This window comes from Convolutriloba macropyga, chromosome 15 (assembly GCF_964194025.1).
Source record: "Convolutriloba macropyga chromosome 15, txConMacr16.3, whole genome shotgun sequence".
Taxonomy (NCBI): domain Eukaryota; kingdom Metazoa; phylum Xenacoelomorpha; order Acoela; family Convolutidae; genus Convolutriloba; species Convolutriloba macropyga.
Genome location: NC_134482.1, coordinates 47,944,004 through 47,965,307, shown reverse-complemented (window position 1 = coordinate 47,965,307; position 21,304 = coordinate 47,944,004). Strand labels below are relative to the sequence as shown.

Here is a 21,304-nt window from a genome sequence, read left to right as displayed (position 1 = left end):
TAGTTGCTGAATTGTCCTGGGTGCAGTTGCTTGAGCTCTTAGATTGTTATCAATATCTGCTTCTTCGCTTTTTGCTTTTATGGTCAATTGAAAAAGTTGACGAACTTAAGATTCTGAGATTTTTTTTCGACTTATTTTTTTCTGATTATTTAATTATCGCAATTTCTATATTACTTTTTACTCCTCCTAAGTTTGACTGACATCCTTTTTGTAATTAATAGAATTCTTAAAAGAGCTCTCTCCTGTCACAACAGCTGGTTATTTGAGATTATCCAACTAAAAACAGACATATCGACTTGAATTTTACATTGTCTTGTTTCCTGAAAATACTTTTGGCGTCTATCGTATAATTCTCATCTAAAAGTAGCAAAAATAAATTTCCGCAGTTAGTTAGAAGACCACCTCCTATTTGTTCGAAATGTCTGGACTTTCAAAAATAAGAGCGACTATATAGACGAAGCTATAAATATTTTTTGAAAAGTACCATTTTTTGCTTGAAGTACGAAACATGTAGTACAAAAAAACAGGACACGTTGAAAACAAAAATGAACACGGTATTGTAAAATGGAGGCGCAGAATTAAATTTTGATAGATTTTGAATATTAACCGGCTGACGTTTAATTTATTCATAAAGGTGTTCCGGTCAACTGCTCAATTTAATCCGCCTTCTAGCAGAAAACAACATAACAACTGCAGACTATAGTACTTAGATTGTACATGATAACAGGAGTGGAAATGTCACTGAAGTCAATTGCAGACCTCACATAATCTCAATGGCTTTCTATGTTTTAACATTGCTTATTGAGAGTGGGGGTCTTTCTTAGCAGATTGACTGCTTGGCCGAACAATCTGAGGGGGAGGGGTTAAGAAGGCACAGCTGCTATTAATCTGGAGTTTAAAGCTATGAAAACGCCTCAAAATGTCGGCTAGAAGTTTAAATAGATGCTTCTTAATTTTGGTTTCTATAAAATAATTTCAGCAAATATAGCCCAAAAAACAAAGAATTTTTTTCACGAAAAACGAATAATTTGATTCACACAGGACCATCTTTTGCGTACTTCAGGTTTTCGTTTAACAGATTTCTTTAACTTTGGTTCAAAAATTAATTTTTTTTTTGAAAAATGATATTCTTTCAGAATATTTCCCCAACTTTCTTCATGAAATATAATTGAGTGCTCATTAAAATATCATTTTTATAGCATAAAAACTACGAACATTCAGCAAAAAAGTGTAAGAATACGCAGCTTAAATATTGTCTTACGCAGCTTAAAAAAATAGAATCTTTCAGTTAAAAAATGTTGTATTATTAAAAAAAATATCACAGTAATTTTATCCATTATTTTTCGAGGAGGGCTCAAAATTTTGACCAAAAAGGTTTAGTTTTTTCGACAAATTGAGTTTTCGCTTAACTGAAACAAATTTCATCACCAAAAACAGGCCAAGCATGAAAACAATTCACTCTTGTCTGTTTTTCATCAGTTGTTCATTTAGTAGTCCTCTTGAGTGAAGAAAATTGTGGTGAAGATTATGAATGATAGATATAAGTAGGCTGGTGAACAAGTACGGAGAGTACTGAACGACCTTTTTTCAAATGCTTAATAAACTCAACCAAACATATCATTACAAATTTCATTACATGAACTAAATTTATTTTTCACTCCGGTTCAAACCTAAAAACACACAGACATATACAAGAAGTATGTATTTATAACGCACGAATGTACTTCAGGCCGAGATAAAAATTGAAAACCCGGTATTATTTTATCCAAATTAAAACCCTGGGCTATTTGCTATGTAGCTAAGTCTATGCCATGGATTGCAGGAGCTATAGATTGATTCGTTGCCTGGGGTTATAGAAAAATAGACCTAAATTGGACATTTATACGACATCCGTGTTATAAAAGGGACAAATTAGTTATAAATTGGAATACACCTGATGTAGTTTTTATATTTCGTGCAGTTTTAATCCTAAAGATGAACTTTTGCCCGGGTCGCTCAAAGTCTAAATAGATTCATTCACACACGCCCTCCTAATTAGACCGTAAAGTCAAGTAACAGAAATTACACCTTACGAAGCAAAAATTTTCAGCTGAACCTAATTAACGGGTTAAATACATACACGTGATCTATAAATAGCATAAACTATATCTCGGGTGATGGTGATTAGAAAGTCGCTAAAGGGTTTTTACCTTTTTAACAAGTCGACACAACGTTCCAAGGGTAAAAACTTATGATTAAAGGGACAAAAAATAATTCAAAAAATTGGCCAAAAGCAATCCATAAAATAAGAGTAAACTTATGTTACGTTTCAATAAGAAATCAGAATAATTGAAAAACTCAGTTCCAATTTATCCTCTAAAAATACTAGACGGCAACAAATTGTTGACAAGACAAAACAAACAATGTCGAATTCCAAACCTTCCTGCCTATAAATTTTAAATTAGCGGTTGAACTTTCTGCTATAGAGACAGTTAATTTCAAAATGCTTCAAAAACAGTGTGTAAGTAAACAACGCAAGACAAGAGATTTCTTGTGATGTGTGAAAACAAGGTTGTGGTGACGCAAGAATTTCCACAAATAGAACAACACTGATTGTATCAAAAAATTTTGAATGATTTTTTGTGTATTTTCGCGATAGTTTATATCTTATAAATTGCTGTAATTATTTTGGCACTCGGAAGAAAAAAATCGAATAAAAATAGAGAAAAAGGTTCATATTGCAACTGCAGACAAAAATTTAATGCGGAATAGCTTTTTCTTGTATATTGTGTCATACATGAATTGTTCTCAGTGATTACCAAAAACTTTAAGTGAGAAAATATCTTTTTGACCTATATCTTTGACAACACAAATCACGATTTTCACGCCTTAAGAATAGTTTTTGAAAAAATGAAGGCCTTACGGACTGCATATAATATATCATCTGAAAATAATGAAAAAAGTACGCTCTAAGAACATAGTAAAAACCAAATTCATCAACTTTATGAGGCATCATGTAATTTGTTTTCTTTTCAAAAAATATTAACGTCTAATTTATCAAAATTCACTTTATCAAAATTTCCAAAACATTATAATGTCTAATTACTTCTTTCTTTTTTGCGAGCTAATAAAAACAACCAAGATAAGACAATTTTTGATTTTGATTGGCTCATTTTTACTCATTTGAGGCAGTCGTAGAAAAAAAACTTTGCAATAATTTTAATCAAAAATTGTTCATTTTCATAGCAAAGAAATCAAACTCTGCTCACCAAAAAATTGAACGCAAGCCAACTAAAATTGTTGATGTTTTCTTACCTCGAGCATCTAAAACAACAAAACCTTATCCTCAAATTGATCAAACCAAATTTTTTAAACAATTGTCTCAAAAGTGCTGGAATTAAGTCACATGATAAGGATAACCTGAAAATCTTGGGGACCGATATCAAACCATATTAAACAAAATTGTGAAAATGTACATCTCATTTTTGTATTTGCGATAACAAAAACAGCCTGTAGTTAATATTGACCTCATCTTGACTTTCATATTGGCAAAACCTGATTTTCAAATTTTTTACAACCTAAGGCGTCACTCTCCCTTCAAATCAACTTTCTGTTTGTTTATTCTTTCATGCTAATTTGAATTTTTATGTTCAGCAGTTTAAAAATGAGTTAAAAACGAAATGAAAAAAAATTTGCATAATAAAGTTAAAAATATCATCACGGTACTGAGTAGAAAAACATGTTTATTCCTGAATGTTTTTAAGTCTTATTTTCTTGATACTACAGGTCTACAAAGCTATTGCTACTGCTTAGGAAAACCATGAGTTATATTTTGAGATCTGGCTAAATATTTGTTAACTCTCTGTATGCAATTCATCCGCAAAACCATCAACTGCTTTTTTTGTGAATGGAAGGTTAGGACCTATTTTATAAGTGAAAATCAGATCACCATACACGATTATAAGATTTTAGCGTGTTTTACTGCAAGTTTTAAATATTTTAAATAAAGAAGATTTAAAATTTTTTAAATAAAGGTTGGCTTGAAGTGAATTTCCAAGAATGTAGAATTAGTGGTAGTTAAGTTGTTAATATTTTTATTTATTTTAGTCGCGCGAAGTTTGTAACAGAAAGTTTGAAAAAATGGTTTAGCTGAACATTCGCTCTGTTGCGTGTAAAAGTTTTAGTAACATTCATCGATGATCTCTTCAGAAATCGGAGGTAATTTTAGAGTACTTGTCACCTAAGTTAAAATACTATTGCAATTACTTGATCAGAAGTCAGTGATTCTTCGCGGTGACTAACTCTCATGAAATTATAAGACAGCGAATGGCGGTAATGAAAACGGCAGTAATTTTGGAGCTGGTCTAGTTATATTCAATATTTTGTTTTTCTGAATAAACACAGTAGTTATCTGAATATTGACGGAGAAATTAGGGAACTGAGCTCTTAAAACATGGTTAGTTTTGACAGACAAAGTTGACCCTGCGAAAGGGAACTTCGAAAGTTTATTGAGGTTTTGATAAAAAAAAATTCATGATATGTAAAAATTTGCAAGATATTTGCATGTATTCCAGGAAACAAGCTTATCTTCGGAAATGTTACCATGATTTTTCAACGGTTATTATGTAGTTTTAGCAAAAAAAAAGACAAACTATCTTTGATATGGTATCGTAACTTCGATCAACAGTTACTGCATTACTAGGCAGCACCACTACCAATAGTTTTAATTAATAATGCTCTAATTTGTGAAATTTTGAGACAAAGGTACTGTAAAATATAATATCAACTATAATGTTTTATTGTTATTTAATTTACAATAATCTATTATTTTTTTTACTATAAGTGAATTAGTATAACCGTTTTTTTAACACCATATCCCACAATGAAGGGCCTTTTTTACATGTATTAAGATACATTTCGTGGGACTTAAGAGGTAAAAATGGATCAAATAGTCCATTTTTTTGGTAGAGACACTGGCTCGTAATGTGGTCTGGCCTTGCATGACTTCTGAAAGTTGTATCAAAGTTCATTTCATCTGAAGCTAAATTTGAGCACAAAACGATTAACAACTTAACCAATTCGGAGAAAACTCTTGTGTTGGTGAAGTGCATCGAATTCTGTTCATTTGAAGTTGAACCTAAAACTATCATCTTTTTGTCCAAATTGGAGAGAATTTTTTGGTGGGTAGGTGGAAGGGGGGAAAGGGGAATGGTTTCTTGCGTTAAACATAGCCACTTGTTTGTTGAAATGTGCAGGTCATTTCGAGTGGGCAGTTTAAAAAATATTTCATCAAATGATCAATAAACGACAAGACCAGATTCAAGATTAATGGCGCGATGCGATAGTATGTCAATTCCATTTATACTTATAAAATTGATTCTTTTGAAAAGGGTTTTCAAACAATAAGCTAGAAAAGTATGAATGATATTACATTGAAGAGTAACAACTCGACCCAAGTAATTTAAGATTTGAGGTTATGGACTACCAGCAGTTTCGGACAACTGTTTATAAATATCACAAAACTAACTTGAAGTGGTAAGAACTTTTGGTCAATCAATTACGCTATTGCCCCCCCCCCCCCCCCCCCCAACGTACGTTATGTCACCACCCACCTCCCACCCCTTCTCCTCCCCACTTTGTTACAAAATTTGTGCGAGTTCTTAAATAGCAAATCGCTTAGGGTCAATATTTATATTTATATATATATATATATATATATATATATATATATGTATATATATATACATATATATATATATATATATATATATATATATATATATATAGTCGGTGTCATATTGGACGTTATAAATAACATATAAACATTCAGCTGCGCTTGAATGGGGGGGGGGGGAGGGGGGCTCTTGTTTAGTCTTTGCTCTTTTTAAAAAATCAAAGCTGTTTTAACCTCCAACGTTTGACTATTTAGCACATCTGATGAAAAAAATATCTCATGTAACCCGTAATTTTATCAGAAGTCTCAACGGTAACTAAAATCATTTGAAGGTAACAACAGGATGTTAGGAAATATCGCATATCATTTTCAAAGGCGCTAAGCTTTCATTCTTTGATAAATCGCATATTTTGGTCAAGCTTTGATACGACACTTTTAAAGGAAGCCATTGGAAAACTACATCCGCTTCAATAGCACATTTATCTTATGGTTAAACTTCCTTTTTTTACTCACTGAATTAATTATTAGTCATTATAAATTTGAGTTTTAAAATGATATCAACAGAATTAGACAGAAAAATAAGCCGAGTAATAGAATTGTATATTTTAAAATTTTGAGATAGTGTCACTTTTTAAAAAAAATTACAAACAAAAAATGTCAAAATTTTTTTATTTGTAAACGAAAAATAAATAAAGACATTAAAAATAAGATGCGTTATAGAGTCCAAATTCTAGTTCAGTCTGAAATTAGAAAGTTTTTATTGTATTTTTTTAAACTTTACTTCGATGTACACGCTTTTGAACTGGGGAATACATTTTTCAATCTATATTTTCAATGAATATAAGTTTTAGTTATAATCATCATAATTAATAATATTTAATAAAATAGCACCATTTTCTGATCAAAATTGGCAGCTCAGCTTGAAATGTTTTTGCTATGTGACAATTTTGATATAAAACAATATGGCCATCGGAGAATTTTAAACTTATAAAACAAATAAAACCCTAATTCAAAAATGATTTAACAAACTGAATTATCGAAGTAACAGCTCACCTTCTGCCACAGTTCCACCAAGTATATCCGCCACCAAAATCCACTCACTCCACCCGAATCCTCTCAAGTCCACTCCAATCCACTCCATTCCACAAGTCCATCGGCTCACAGTATTATTCCACCTAACAAATGGATCTATTGTAAAAGCAAATATGAGTCACATACTATTAAATTTTTTGTTAGTTTTTACGAATACTCAATTCAGTTAGGTGAATTTTCCAATTAACTTTTAATTCGCCAGTTTCTTTCTCGAGATCTCGTACGTTTTATAACTCCCAGCTTTTCGGGTGAGACAAAAGAAATGCTTTTGTAATATGCCCCTCTCATTGGGTCACAAGTCACAATTCCCCATAATTGGGTGAGAGGTCAGTAAAAAATATCCCCCCTAAATGGGCGACAGCTCATGAACGAAAATTCACATTTATTTGGGTCACAGGTCATTAAAAAAATCACCCCTTCTTTGAGCGACAGATCATGGATCACGCAGATCACGGAAAAACTTCACGGAAAAACAGATCACGGAAAAACTTCCTCCTTCATTGGGTCACAGGTCATGAAGAAATTTTCCTCTAATTGGGTAACAGTTCAAGAACATAATTTACCTCTTCATTGGATCACAGGTCTTGAGCAAGAATTCTTTCCTCATTATGTGATAGGTCATCAGCAAAATTTCCCCTTTCATTGGGTCACAGTTATGAAAAAATTTCTACGTTCATGGGGTCAAAGGTCACGAACGGAACTTCAATGTATCACAGGCAAGTACCGATCTCATTGCTAGACATGCAAACAGACAACACCGTCGCATTTTGTCCATTCGCTCAATCTTCACAATGAAGGCGCAGAAGTAGTCAACTCCAACATTTGTAAAGGCTGTTAAAGCATCTAACCGAACTTCGGCTAAGTCTGTCAATACTGGTAATATAGTTTGTGATCGGCCTCTTCCGCAAGTGACAGAATTTCTCTCAATCGATCGCAGGAAGTTTTCTATACCCAAATCCACATTATCTGTTGAACAGTGTTTCATGCAAGCTCAGTGCTCTCACGTTGATTGTTCTAATGTTTCCTTTCGAAAAAATTGTTCAACTGTATTATGATTCCCATTTTGAATTAATTGATGCTAGCATGGCAGTTTAACTGATTTTTACCTACTCTGCCTCTGCCTCAAATAAATCTAGCGTCATTAAGGAAGTGAGAAAATGTGGAAGCTTTTGGCTTTTCTAGTTTTATTTTTCCACTTTTATTCTCTTCAAATCTTCAGAAAACTCTTTTTGCTGCAGCGGTGTAAAGATGATAAGGGTTGTCTTCTTTACTTCCCTCAAGGCCGACAAGCAATGTTGCGATTTGGTGTTAGCTCGATGCTTGTTTCATAAAATAAACTAGCTTGTTGAAGATAATAAGTTGTTCTTAATGAATATTGGCGTTCTCTTCATTAGTTTATGTCACTAGGACTGATGAGACTATGTTCTTTTCATGTCAGGCAAACACTATTGAAACATTAATTACAAGTTCCTTTTTTCTTGCCATTAAGTTTCTGGTTGCCTTAACCATGCTGGCCACACTTCTTCAGTTCCTCAAAGTTGATTGCCCTGGTGCCAATTTCGGAGTTCTTGCAGATACAACATGCGTCCCCCTTTGAGAAACTTCAAATTTGTTGGACTTCTCCAGCCACTCAGTTGGCCAGAAACCATTGTTGTTTTGTAATGTGAGCTGTTTAATTGCGTGTCAGTCATTGTTTCTTCACATGACTTCTGCGTGTCCCTCGTAGAATTTTTCTATGTATGCCCGTTTCAGCTACAATTGGGAATTATTTATTCCACTTCATTAATTTTGATGCTTCCGCGGGCTCCACTTCGTTGTCAAAAAATTCCTTATTCTTAGTCAAGATGCCTTAAAATGTTGTCTCATGTGAGCACTGAACAGCGCAAACAGTTCATTTGGGTCAAGTAAAAAGATATGTGTGCCAGACTTTTTCTCTGTTTATTAATCGTGTCAACTTGCTTATTGTTACCTCCAGGAAATTCATAGTTATTATTATTACCAGTCCACTGTAGTCCAAGCACTCAAGACTTCTCCTTGAGTGTTGGATTCAACCTCGACTTGCTTCGTGTTGCTGACCAAATTCAAGTCTTCAGGGATTTGTTTGGGAAAAATCCAATATTGTAGTATAAATACATATATTGCAAGATGGAGATACATTTGATTGAAATCTTCGGTTGCTGATTTGGGCTTCAAATGAAAACGTCCTTTTCATTGTGATTGGATACTTTTCCTCTTTATCAAGTCCAACTAGTTTAAGTGCGTTGTTTGTGTGAAGTGGAAACATTTTTGTTTCAACTACCTAACGCTTATATTGATAGACTTAAAGAAGATCCTTGTCTCTTGGTCTCCATGTAAGTCTCAAGCAACTTTTGTCCAGCTTAAAAAGTTGAGCCTGCAGAAAAATCGTTTCAGTGTCCGCTGTGAGGAACATTGACCTGCTTGAAGTCCTGATATAGTTCCAAACAATCGCAGTGTATCACATCCTGCTAGTAGCCTGTTACTTAACCATACTTCGTTTTTTCATTTCTGTGCAGCATTGCAAACAAATAGCATTTTCAAAGGTTTGTTTGTGTTCAGCACTGAATGGTGTAGGCAAAAATAATGTTCCATAAGTGTGGCTTCAGGTTAATTCAGTATCGCTTTTCAACATTTGTGTCCGTCGATTTCAGATACAATCTCTTGCGGTTGGGGTCTCTTTGGGCTCTTTACTCCAACGAGTAAAGCTGACTCAAGCTTTACTTGTAAAGGATTGGCTGGTTTGGATCTGGTACACTCTACAGCATTCCTAAGTGCTACTTCTCCCTCGTAAAATTGTCGTACGAGGGAGAATTCTCCACCTTATTCTTAGTCAAGATGCCTTAGAATGTTGTCTCATGTGAGCACTGAACAACGCAAACAGTTCATTTGGGTCAAGTAAAAAGATATGTGTGCCATACTTTTTCTCTGTTTATTAATCGTGTCAACTTGCTTATTGTTACCTCCAGGAAATTCATAGTTATTATAATTACCAGTCCACTGTAGTCCAAGCACTCAAGACTTCTCCTTGAGTGTTGGATTCAACCTCGACTTGCTTCGTGTTGCTGACCAAATTCAAGTCTTCAGGGATTTGTTTGGGAAAAATCCAATATTGTAGTATAAATACATATATTGCAAGATGGAGATACATTTGATTGATATCTTCGGTTGCTGATTTGGGCTTCAAATGAAAACGTCCTTTTCATTGTGATTGGATACTTTTCCTCTTTATCAAGTCCAACTAGTTTAAGTGCGTTGTTTGTGTGAAGTGGAAACATTTTTGTTTCAACTACCTAACGCTTATATTGATAGACTTAAAGAAGATCCTTGTCTCTTGGTCTCCATGTAAGTCTCAAGCAACTTTTGTCCAGCTTAAGAAGTTGAGCCTGCAGAAAAATCGTTTCAGTGTCCGCTGTGAGGAACATTGACCTGCTTGAAGTCCTGATATAGTTCCAAACAATCGCAGTGTATCACATCCTGCTAGTAGCCTGTTACTTAACCATACTTCGTTTTTTCATTTCTGTGCAGCATTGCAAACAAATAGCATTTTCATAGGTTTGTTTGTGTTCAGCACTGAATGGTGTAGGCAAAAATAATGTTCCATAAGTGTGGCTTCAGGTTAATTCAGTATCGCTTTTCAACATTTGTGTCCGTCGATTTCAGATACAATCTCTTGCGGTTGGGGTCTCTTTGGGCTCTTTACTCCAACGAGTAAAGCTGACTCAAGCTTTACTTGTAAAGGATTGGCTGGTTTGGATCTGGTACACTCTACAGCATTCCTAAATGCTACTTCTCCCTCGTAAAATTGTCGTACGAGGGAGAATTCTCTACCTTATTCTTAGTCAAGATGCCTTAGAATGTTGTCTCATGTGAGCACTGAACAGCGCAAACAGTTCATTTGGGTCAAGTAAAAAGATATGTGTGCCAGACTTCTTCTCTGTTTATTAATCGTGTCAACTTGCTTATTGTTACCTCCAGGAAATTCATAGTTATTATAATTACCAGTCCACTGTAGTCCAAGCACTCAAGACTTCTCCTTGAGTGTTGGATTCAACCTCGACTTGCTTCGTGTTGCTGACCAAATTCAAGTCTTCAGGGATTTGTTTGGGAAAAATCCAATATTGTAGTATAAATACATATATTGCAAGATGGAGATACATTTGATTGAAATCTTCGGTTGCTGATTTGGGCTTCAAATGAAAACGTCCTTTTCATTGTGATTGGATACTTTTCCTCTTTATCAAGTCCAACTATTTTAAGTGCGTTGTTTGTGTGAAGTGAAAACATTTTTGTTTCAACTACCTAACGCTTATATTGATAGACTTAAAGAAGATCCTTGTCTCTTGGTCTCCATGTAAGTCTCAAGCAACTTTTGTCCAGCTTAAAAAGTTGAGCCTGCAGAAAAATCGTTTCAGTGTCCGCTGTGAGGAACATTGACCTGCTTGAAGTCCTGATATAGTTCCAAACAATCGCAGTGTATCACATCCTGCTAGTAGCCTGTTACTTAACCATACTTCGTTTTTTCATTTCTGTGCAGCATTGCAAACAAATAGCATTTTCATAGGTTTGTTTGTGTTCAGCACTGAATGGTGTAGGCAAAAATAATGTTCCATAAGTGTGGCTTCAGGTTAATTCAGTATCGCTTTTCAACATTTGTGTCCGTCGATTTCAGATACAATCTCTTGCGGTTGGGGTCTCTTTGGGCTCTTTACTCCAACGAGTAAAGCTGACTCAAGCTTTACTTGTAAAGGATTGGCTGGTTTGGATCTGGTACACTCTACAGCATTCCTAAATGCTACTTCTCCCTCGTAAAATTGTCGTACGAGGGAGAATTCTCTACCTTATTCTTAGTCAAGATGCCTTAGAATGTTGTCTCATGTGAGCACTGAACAGCGCAAACAGTTCATTTGGGTCAAGTAAAAAGATATGTGTGCCAGACTTTTTCTCTGTTTATTAATCGTGTCAACTTGCTTATTGTTACCTCCAGGAAAATCATAGTTATTATAATTACCAGTCCACTGTAGTCCAAGCACTCAAGACTTCTCCTTGAGTGTTGGATTCAACCTCGACTTGCTTCGTGTTGCTGACCAAATTCAAGTCTTCAGGGATTTGTTTGGGAAAAATCCAATATTGTAGTATAAATACATATATTGCAAGATGGAGATACATTTGATTGATATCTTCGGTTGCTGATTTGGGCTTCAAATGAAAACGTCCTTTTCATTGTGATTGGATACTTTTCCTCTTTATCAAGTCCAACTAGTTTAAGTGCGTTGTTTGTGTGAAGTGGAAACATTTTTGTTTCAACTACCTAACGCTTATATTGATAGACTTAAAGAAGATCCTTGTCTCTTGGTCTCCATGTAAGTCTCAAGCAACTTTTGTCCAGCTTAAGAAGTTGAGCCTGCAGAAAAATCGTTTCAGTGTCCGCTGTGAGGAACATTGACCTGCTTGAAGTCCTGATATAGTTCCAAACAATCGCAGTGTATCACATCCTGCTAGTAGCCTGTTACTTAACCATACTTCGTTTTTTCATTTCTGTGCAGCATTGCAAACAAATAGCATTTTCATAGGTTTGTTTGTGTTCAGCACTGAATGGTGTAGGCAAAAATAATGTTCCATAAGTGTGGCTTCAGGTTAATTCAGTATCGCTTTTCAACATTTGTGTCCGTCGATTTCAGATACAATCTCTTGCGGTTGGGGTCTCTTTGGGCTCTTTACTCCAACGAGTAAAGCTGACTCAAGCTTTACTTGTAAAGGATTGGCTGGTTTGGATCTGGTACACTCTACAGCATTCCTAAATGCTACTTCTCCCTCGTAAAATTGTCGTTCCTTCTACCACCCTTTTTTGACGATTTTTCTATTCTTTGACTGACCGATTACTTTACTTTTGATCGCACAAGATTTTATGACCCACCAGTGTTGGATATGCTCATGAATTTTACAACTCTGAGAGTGAACTGGTAAACATTTTACCCCCTTTTTCCCGTCGTGGTTGCTCTGACTACGATGAAAGGTTCACTTCGTGTTGCATACGTGTAGTCCATGGCGGTAGGTGTTATAGTTTCTATTTATACTGAACACAGTTGATGACAACTTCAATCAATTTGAAGCCCTTGTTATGGAGAACGCTCAAGTGGATGAAGTTTTTCTCCAGCTTGTTTTGTTTGTAGTTTGTGCTTCCAAACAAGACTGATGAGTGGGCAAGCGCTTTGTTTGACTGCAGCCTTGAATATAGTCGTTTATGCGAAGATGACCCCTTTCTATCTTCAGATCCCATGTTATGTGTATACACATGTTTTGATTTTAACATCGGTTCCTGGGGATCGTCATTTCTCTTGTACAGATTGATCGATGAAATTGTAGATCTACTGTAGATCACAGCATATAAGATCAGGTCTCTGTTGAAACAGGTAATATCGAATCAAAATTCGTAACCACGCTACTCTTGTTGATTGTTGCTGCTCCTATTTTGCAACTGCATGATCGCTCTTTTTCGTTTTATTTTCTTTGGGTAGCAATTGGTTGGGGTTCTTGGTTCGTCCATTTATATCTCGAGCGTTGACTATACATTCTTTGATTGCCTTTCTCGGTTGCAATTCTGGCCATCTGCAACATAAGAATAGCGTCCTCACAGCTGCGTGTCATAACTATTATGAATGCCATCAGACAGATAGTACTGATCATATTGCGTTCGTTTTTTCTTTCACATTTTATCTTCCACTGAATGTTAATGTCCTCTAAAATACTTTGACTCTGTTTGCGTTTCTAGGGTCTTGGTTTCGTTTCTCTTGAAAACTGAAAAAACACTCAGGCCAGTCTTTTTATGTTCAATTGTTGGTTCAGAGCCAGCTACTGATCATTCTGTTGTTAGAAGGTTGTCGATTGTATTGGCGTAGTCCAAGATATCTCTCCGTCTTTGAGTCCAATTGAAGAGTGAAATTTTCCAATGGGGTTGAACATCATCGTTTTCCACTACAATTCTTTGTTCAGACTGGGCCTGAAATTTTAGCAGCTTTGTTTCAATTTCGACATCGATTTGCTTCAAGACTCTATCATTACTCTTCAATGTTCTTTCATTACTCCTACATGTTGCTGGATATGTTTCTGAAACTGGTATCTTGGCCGCTTGTTACGGCAGCTTCTCTAAAAAATCAATTGAGCACATCAATTAGATGTGGGCTGGTTGTTGCTGTCCTCTTTTTTTTCCACTGCTCGATTCGCTTTCGTTAGTTGCCCATCAACAAATTTCAATGGATATGCAGCGAGCAATGTAAACCTGTTGAGTCAAATCTTGATTTTTCTAATTTTATCTGTTCCTAACGGCAGATAATTAGTTCTCTGAACTTGAATGAATTGCAGTAAGGCTATCGGGGTGGCTTTTGATCGCATTAACTTCATTGCATTTTTTCTTACTTTCTGCATACTGTTGTTTGTTGATTCGTTGTATTTTCGTTAGTTTGTGCCTTGGCTCTAAACTCGTCAGATTAGAGGGCAGAAAATTCTCTGCCCAGGTTGTCGGACTGATGACAATTGCTGCTTTTCCATCAAGTGCAGGAAAATCTTTACACCGCTCAGTTCATTGCGGTTGTTTCAAATCTGTTAGGATATTACGACTTCGCTGTTAAACTGTGTAGGATTTATTCGCGGTTTTACTATGGATTACTCTGGCTTTATTTGAATCTCAATGTGTCTCAATAACTAATCAATCCCCTTTGCTTTTTAGCAAATTGGGTTCGCTTGATTCAATCAAATAAATCCAAACAATGCAATAAATGTTATTTGTGTTTCTTGATAAAGACCCAGACAATGATCGCAATTCGGGAAATCTTGAGCCAGTAATTATCAGCACCATAGCTGGTCTATACCTATGTATTTTTTATATTACAAAGTTTTCAGACAGAGTCCGAATAATTTTAAATGTAACTGAATAACAATAGTTTCTCAAATTTAGGATTCAATATGACACATATTAGATTCAGTAACCCATATATGTTTCTCTTTTTAATTCTGCATTCGACCACTAAATTCAATTGTGCAGCACAATCACTGATATGATGTATAGAAACCAGACAGAAACTAACGATATTCCGCTCAAGCATTGTGCTGCAGTACGCACTGTTTGTCAATTTAGCAGGACAAAATTGAAAAGTTTTAACTGATTTAACCACGTTTTCTTAGTTTTTCAAGCTCTATTCAACCTGCTAGTCCTTTGATTTTTTAAATTGTAGTTTCATCTTCGATTGTTTGCAGATGGATGTCAATAATTTGTCTTAAATCTCTAAAAACTTTCAAGTTTTCTATGTCAAAAATTTTTTTATTTGCAACCCGATCAAAACAACACGATTCAGTTTTGCAATGACTGTTTTTCACACGCGACAGCACTGATTTTGTCATTCTGAAGGTTTTTTGCGGGTTTGGGTTTCAATTTTACTTCATTTAGGATAATCACGTACTGATAATAATTTTTAAATACGTATTTTTGCCAAATTGAACAAATATTTTCGACTTTTTAGAAGGTAGCCTTAAATTTTGCTCGTTGTGCTGTTATAAGTCTGATGATCAATTTGGCCCTGAAATGGTGTTCATTTATTAATCTCAACACTTTGAGGTACGCCTGTTATTATTTTTCTCAATTTAGACTTTTTTGCGTATCATGTTGCTCCTGTTGGACCAATTGATTTATTGTTTTTCTAGGTTGCAAACAAATTCTGATATATTAAATGCAAATAATTTAGAAGGGGAGAAGAATCGTAGTTGTCAAAAAGACTGTAAAATAGGAAACAATAAATACGAATTATCTCATCGACTTCAGTCCCTTTCAGGTTACAGAATCCATCAAATAATTACTCAACTTAAAAAGTTCGTTCTTGTTTCTTTTTCTAAAAAGCAACCAAGGGTAATTTGAACTGTGTTATTGAGAACTCGTCAAAGACCAAAACGAGAACATTTCGCCAACTACTTTAAAAATCCCAAAAACCAAAAAATTGTAAAACGATTATATTTAGAGTAATTTTAGTATATTATCGTGCGCGCCTCTACAAATTGATTGTAGTTGATGGCAATCAATTTTTTGATGATTTCAAAACCTGAATGATTTATGCCATCAAATGTTGAGGTTTTGCAATCTTTCATGATGAAAACGAACTGCTTTTTCCGCAAATTTGTCTTTTGGACCTTTCTAGTTGCTAATTGAAGGTTTTTTTAATCTGTTAAAACTAAATCACCTGTCTATTTGGGTTGAGTGTATTTTTGGCACTGCGTTCTGTCATGAAGCACAAACTCCTGATAACTTTCTGATGTTGACAATTATTTTATAAAATTTCATGAAGAATTTTTCCGCCCTATCAGAAAATTTTTAAAATCCCTTATATTGCAAACAATTGAAAATATCAGGCTCACCAGATTTGAAGCCTGACCAAAAATTACTTTAAAATTTTTGTAGAATGACCAAAAAGTAATTTAAAAGAATAAATTTTTTCCCGTTTTCAGCAGTTATATTTGAAATGCCAATCAAAGTATTTCAAATTATAAAAAAATTTTTAAAATTATGATTATGTGGAATTTACTTAACTCCAAGTATGTTCACGGATTTGCCCAATTCTAAGGGATAAATTAAAGACTAGTCCACAAAAATAAAAAGTAGACTTTTAAGTTACGAAACTTCTATTGTAAACAAGCTATAAGCATTTTCGCAACCCACTTGAAAAATTGACTGCCAATGTCTCCCAATTCTTGAAATTTTTCATCAACCGTAAAATTTAACTCTGACATTAAGATTGATTGACATCAGGAAACAATACCAAATCCATAAAAGAAATTGAGCCAGATATATCAAACACCAGATATATAAACCCTTCGCTCAATTTTCACCATGAAGGCGCAGAAGTAGTCAACTCCAACATTTGAGCTTCGCATGTTCTTATTTTTCTCAATTTAGACTTATTTGGGTATTGTGTTGCTCTTGATGAACCAATGAATTTATTGTTTTACTAGGTTGCAAAACATTCTGGTATATTTAATGCAAATAATTTAGAAGGGGAGAAAACTCGTAGTTGTCAAAAGACCTGAAGTATAGGAAACAATAGTTATAAATTATCTCGTCGATTTCGTTCCTTTTCAGGTTACAGACGCCATCAAATAATTGCTCAGCATAAAGGCTGCGTCTTTGTTTCTTTCTAAAAAAGCAGCCAAGGGTAATTTGGTTTAGATTACTGAGAGCTAGTCAAAAGCTAAAACGAGAAAATTTCTACTATTTTAAAAATCCAGGTAATCAAAGATTTGTGAAACGATTCTGTTTAGAGTAATTTGAGTCTATTATCGTGCGCGCCTCTACAAATTGATTATATTTCATGGCAATAGATTTCATATTGATTTTAAAAACGAATGATTTATGCCATCAAAAGTTGCGGTTTTGTAAACTTTCATGATAAAAATGTACTGCTCTTTCCGCTATTTTGTTTCTCGGATCTTTCTGTCTACAAAATGAACATTTATTGATCTTTTAAAACTAAATCACATGTCTATTTGGGTTGAGTTTATATAATTATAACTTTCTGATGTGGACTATTATTTTCCAGAAAACCTTTTCAATGCTTAATCTTGCAAAGCAGCGTAGCAACTATGCTTTCCTCAAAAACTTTTAGCCCAGACGAAAAGCCGAAATAAAACTAAGCTGAAGTCGCGTGAAAATTGAAAATATTAAGCTCACCAGATTTGTAGCGAGACCAGAAATTACTTTAAACTTTTTTAGCGTGACCAAAAATTACTTAAAAATTTTTAGAGTAACTAATTATTCCTTTTTGAGCAGTCATATTTGCTATGCCAATCAAAGTCTTTCAAATCTTAATTTTGTTGAAAAATTATTATGTATAATTTACTTACCTTAGAGTATTTTCACGGATTGACCAAATTCTGAGGGATGAAAATAAGACTAGTCCACAAATCTAAAAATTGGACTCTTAAATAACAAAACTTCTTTTGTAAACAAGCTCTAAAATTTTTTGCAACCCACTTGAAAAAATGATTACTCAATTTTTGAATTTTTGTATCCACATTAAAATTAAACCCTGGCATCAAAAATGATTGACATCAGGAAACAATACCAACTCCATAAAAAGAAATTGCACCAAGCATATCAAACGTAACTTTCAGAACCCCCCCCCCCCTATCGTCAACTCCTAACAGACATTATAACATATCAAACATGCTAAAAAGCGCTCATCAAGCTTAAATGAGATTTAACTCAGTATTATCTGTTTAATCTTAAGATTTTTTGAACTCTTTGCTTTTCAGCTTTCTCTTCTGTTTGCCTTCTAGCTATTTTTCTAGTATCGACCATAACCATAATTGTGAGAATTAAAAATAGCTTGGTCACGTGTTCAACAATATTTGAAAACCGCATGCATTTTAACCATACCCCATACATTTCATGATTAATATTAAAAATAGAGGTCAGCGGTTTGAAGGAAATGTCCGATTTTAAAGCTAGCCTTTATCAAAAGGAATTCTTTTGTTTAAAAACGGTTTGAAAACGTTGTTCACTGTGCACTATCTTAACACATAAACATCAATATCTTAAAGATTTATAGATTAGAGCTCGGCTTGATTTTCGTTCAAACACAGCAAATTACAACACACCTTTCACGCTTGTTGGTTTTGCATTTAGTTAGTAGTCTTTTTATGGCAGATTATAACAAAGGAAAGCTTGAAGGGATCATTAATTATCAATTATAAAGAGCCGTTTTGCTTAACCAGTGGTGATACGTCATTAGGTTAAGGACAGAGCTTTTGTCTGGGTCGGTTCTTTTTGAGGATTCCGTTTTTTTCACAATGGAACTCAAATCTTGTTCATGAAAAAAAACAGTAGTTTGAAGGAAGCACAGCTTCAATTGAGAATGAACTATGCATCAGATATGAAAAAACGAATTTTGAAAATTATTGAGCCTTCCCTAGTGATCGAAGAATTTAGAATTTATAATCTTGCAAGAATCTTGCAAGCAATCTTGCAAGGGAATGCATACTTCTTGCAAGCATCTTGCAAGATTCTTGCAAGATTTGAATCCATGTTGCAAGATTCTTGCAAGATTTGAATCCAACTTGCAAGATTCTTGCAAGATTATAAATCAATCTTGCAAGAATCTTGCAAGATTTTAAATCCATTTTTTTCTCACCTGCAGGAATGATGACGCTGAATACGACAATGGCAATGATGAAATAGCTAATTTTCTTTAAATGAAAACACTTAAATGACATTAACACCAATAGCTATCAACTGAAGGCATCATGGGTTAATTTAAATTCCCTTAGGAAGTTAATTAGACTTCATATTAATCGAATTTTTTTACGACAACAAAAACATGCTAAATTACGGACAGGATCAGTAAAAAAAAAGTCCCAACTGTTTGTTTCTCTAAAAATAATTGGTTTTAATGAAAGATGAGAAAAAGATTGAAATATTTTTGTTTTTTTTTAGGTAAATTGAACTTTAAAAAGACGGATTTGATTGCCTCGAGTTACTTCTTTTTATTTGTCGGAAAGTTGTATTAGAATTCAAAATCTTGCAAGAATCTTGCAAGAATCTTGCAAGATTCTTGCAAGATTTCACATTCAAAAGGCGTTTACGAAAAAAGTCATTTATTATCAGTTTTCCTGATCAAGAATTCTGATATCAGTCATGATATTTGGTTTTCATTTAGTTTTAGCTACCAAAAACACATAAATATTTTTTCCGGAATTCAAACTCTTGCAAGATTCTTGCAAGATTTTGAATCCTGGCTAATTTTTTTTTCATTGAATTAGGCTTCGTAACTTGTTCAATAAACAATAACTTGCTTGAAAGATGTTTTCTAAAACACTTGTACCCAGATTTATTTTTTGGTTTTGATTGATATCTTGCAAGATTCTTGCAAGAATCTTGCAAGTTTTGAATCATCTTGCAAGATTCTTGCAAGATTTGAATCCGCTCATCACTAGGGTTAACTTTTTTGGGTGTTTTCCATAACAGAACCCCTCACCTGTAGTCTAGACTTTTAACAAGTTCAATTAAATTTTTAAATATATTCTTGTGAACATATTAGTTTTCAACTGTTTGCATTAAAAATATTGGACGTCTTGAATGAAGCAGAGACACTGTGATAGTTTAAGTTGAATAATTTAATCGCATTTGGGCTATTACTGGGTGGGTTTTCATCGTCAATTTTCATCAAACGATGTACTTTAGAAATACATAGCCGGAAAACTACGTAAACGTCTTAAAGTGAAAATGATCTTTTGTCTCAACTTCTTGCTCAACAAAAGAACAGTTTTTTTTAAAAAATCAAGTCACTATTAAATTGAATGCAAAACTGAGTGGCGAAAAAAATGAGGAAGAGAACAGAGTTTCAAAAACAGAGAAAATAATCTCAATACTTGATTTCTTTGAAAATTAATAATAAGTTGTGCCTCCAAAGACTGAGATTATCAGTAGACTCCCACACGACAACCTTCATCTTTGCTTGTTTTCAGCTGGAATGAAAAATGCACACAGGCCAAAAGGCAAAGGCCAAAGAGAATTAAGCATCTAAAACAGCAAAAATACAGAAAAAGCTCAAAAATTAGTGTAATGATACAAAAAACTGCACAACTAGCTTAAGAAATTAAAAAAATGAATAGCACAGCTGACACTTTTTTTAATAAAAAAATTAAGCTGGAAAATGCGACCTCACCGAAAACTATCTCTTTCTTAGTTTCCTCGCAAACTTTTTTCATTGCTATTTTCATTTCCCTCAAAATAATCTTTCTTTTATTTTTTTTGCAGAGAAAAATTTTACAAGGATGATCAGAAGGGCCGGATAAAGATTGATTTTCCTTCGTTTTCGTTGGGTAACATGAAGATCAGCCAGAAAATTAACCTGAATTTTTGTGCGTCACTTGTTCAGCTCCTGAAACACACACATCAAACATTTTAACACTGAATTTCATATTGAATTATATTTGGAAGACTATTTCAGATATCAATTCTGGAATGCTTTTTTAAAATATTAAACCATTTTTACAATAATTGTCGGCATCTTTTTTCTATATTTGAAATATTTAGCTAATACTTACATTGAATTTTTGCACAATTTTGACACAACACGATAGATGACATGATCGATATTTCACTCCGCCAAATTCAACTGCTCTGAAACAAAGAAATTTTGTTGAAAAATTAGCTCAGACAGGTAAATTGATTCTACGATTATTTGTTGACAGGGGTTTAGGCGACAAGGAAAACATGACAAGTTTAAATTTAACCGATTACGTAAATCAGATTGATCAAAAAATTTGATTGGCTAAATTATCCTTAATTCGGTCGACCATAACAATTGGCGCGCATTCGACTCAAATTTTGATATATTGGATTTCAATAAAGCCTTATATCGGTCATTTCAGTCTGCCAAAAATGCCAAAAATGCTGTCTGGAAAAAAATGACAATGATTTTTTTATTGCGGCGGTCTTATTATAACTTTATTCATTCTTTTCCCATTATTAGGGAAACCCGGTCTCATGTATCGACCAAA

The 21,304-nt window shown here is 34.1% G+C and overlaps 1 long non-coding RNA gene across 1 annotated transcript; it reads right to left on the bottom strand.

Moving 5' to 3' along the window:
* Nucleotides 1-6,372: 6,372 nt before the first annotated feature.
* On the bottom strand, nt 6,373-21,013 carry LOC142354438 (uncharacterized). Its single transcript, XR_012761087.1, has 3 exons — nt 20,849-21,013; nt 20,653-20,682; nt 6,373-6,828 (listed from the first exon to the last, which is right to left on the bottom strand). It is a non-coding gene; the product is annotated as an uncharacterized LOC142354438 (long non-coding RNA).
* Nucleotides 21,014-21,304: the final 291 nt, after the last annotated feature.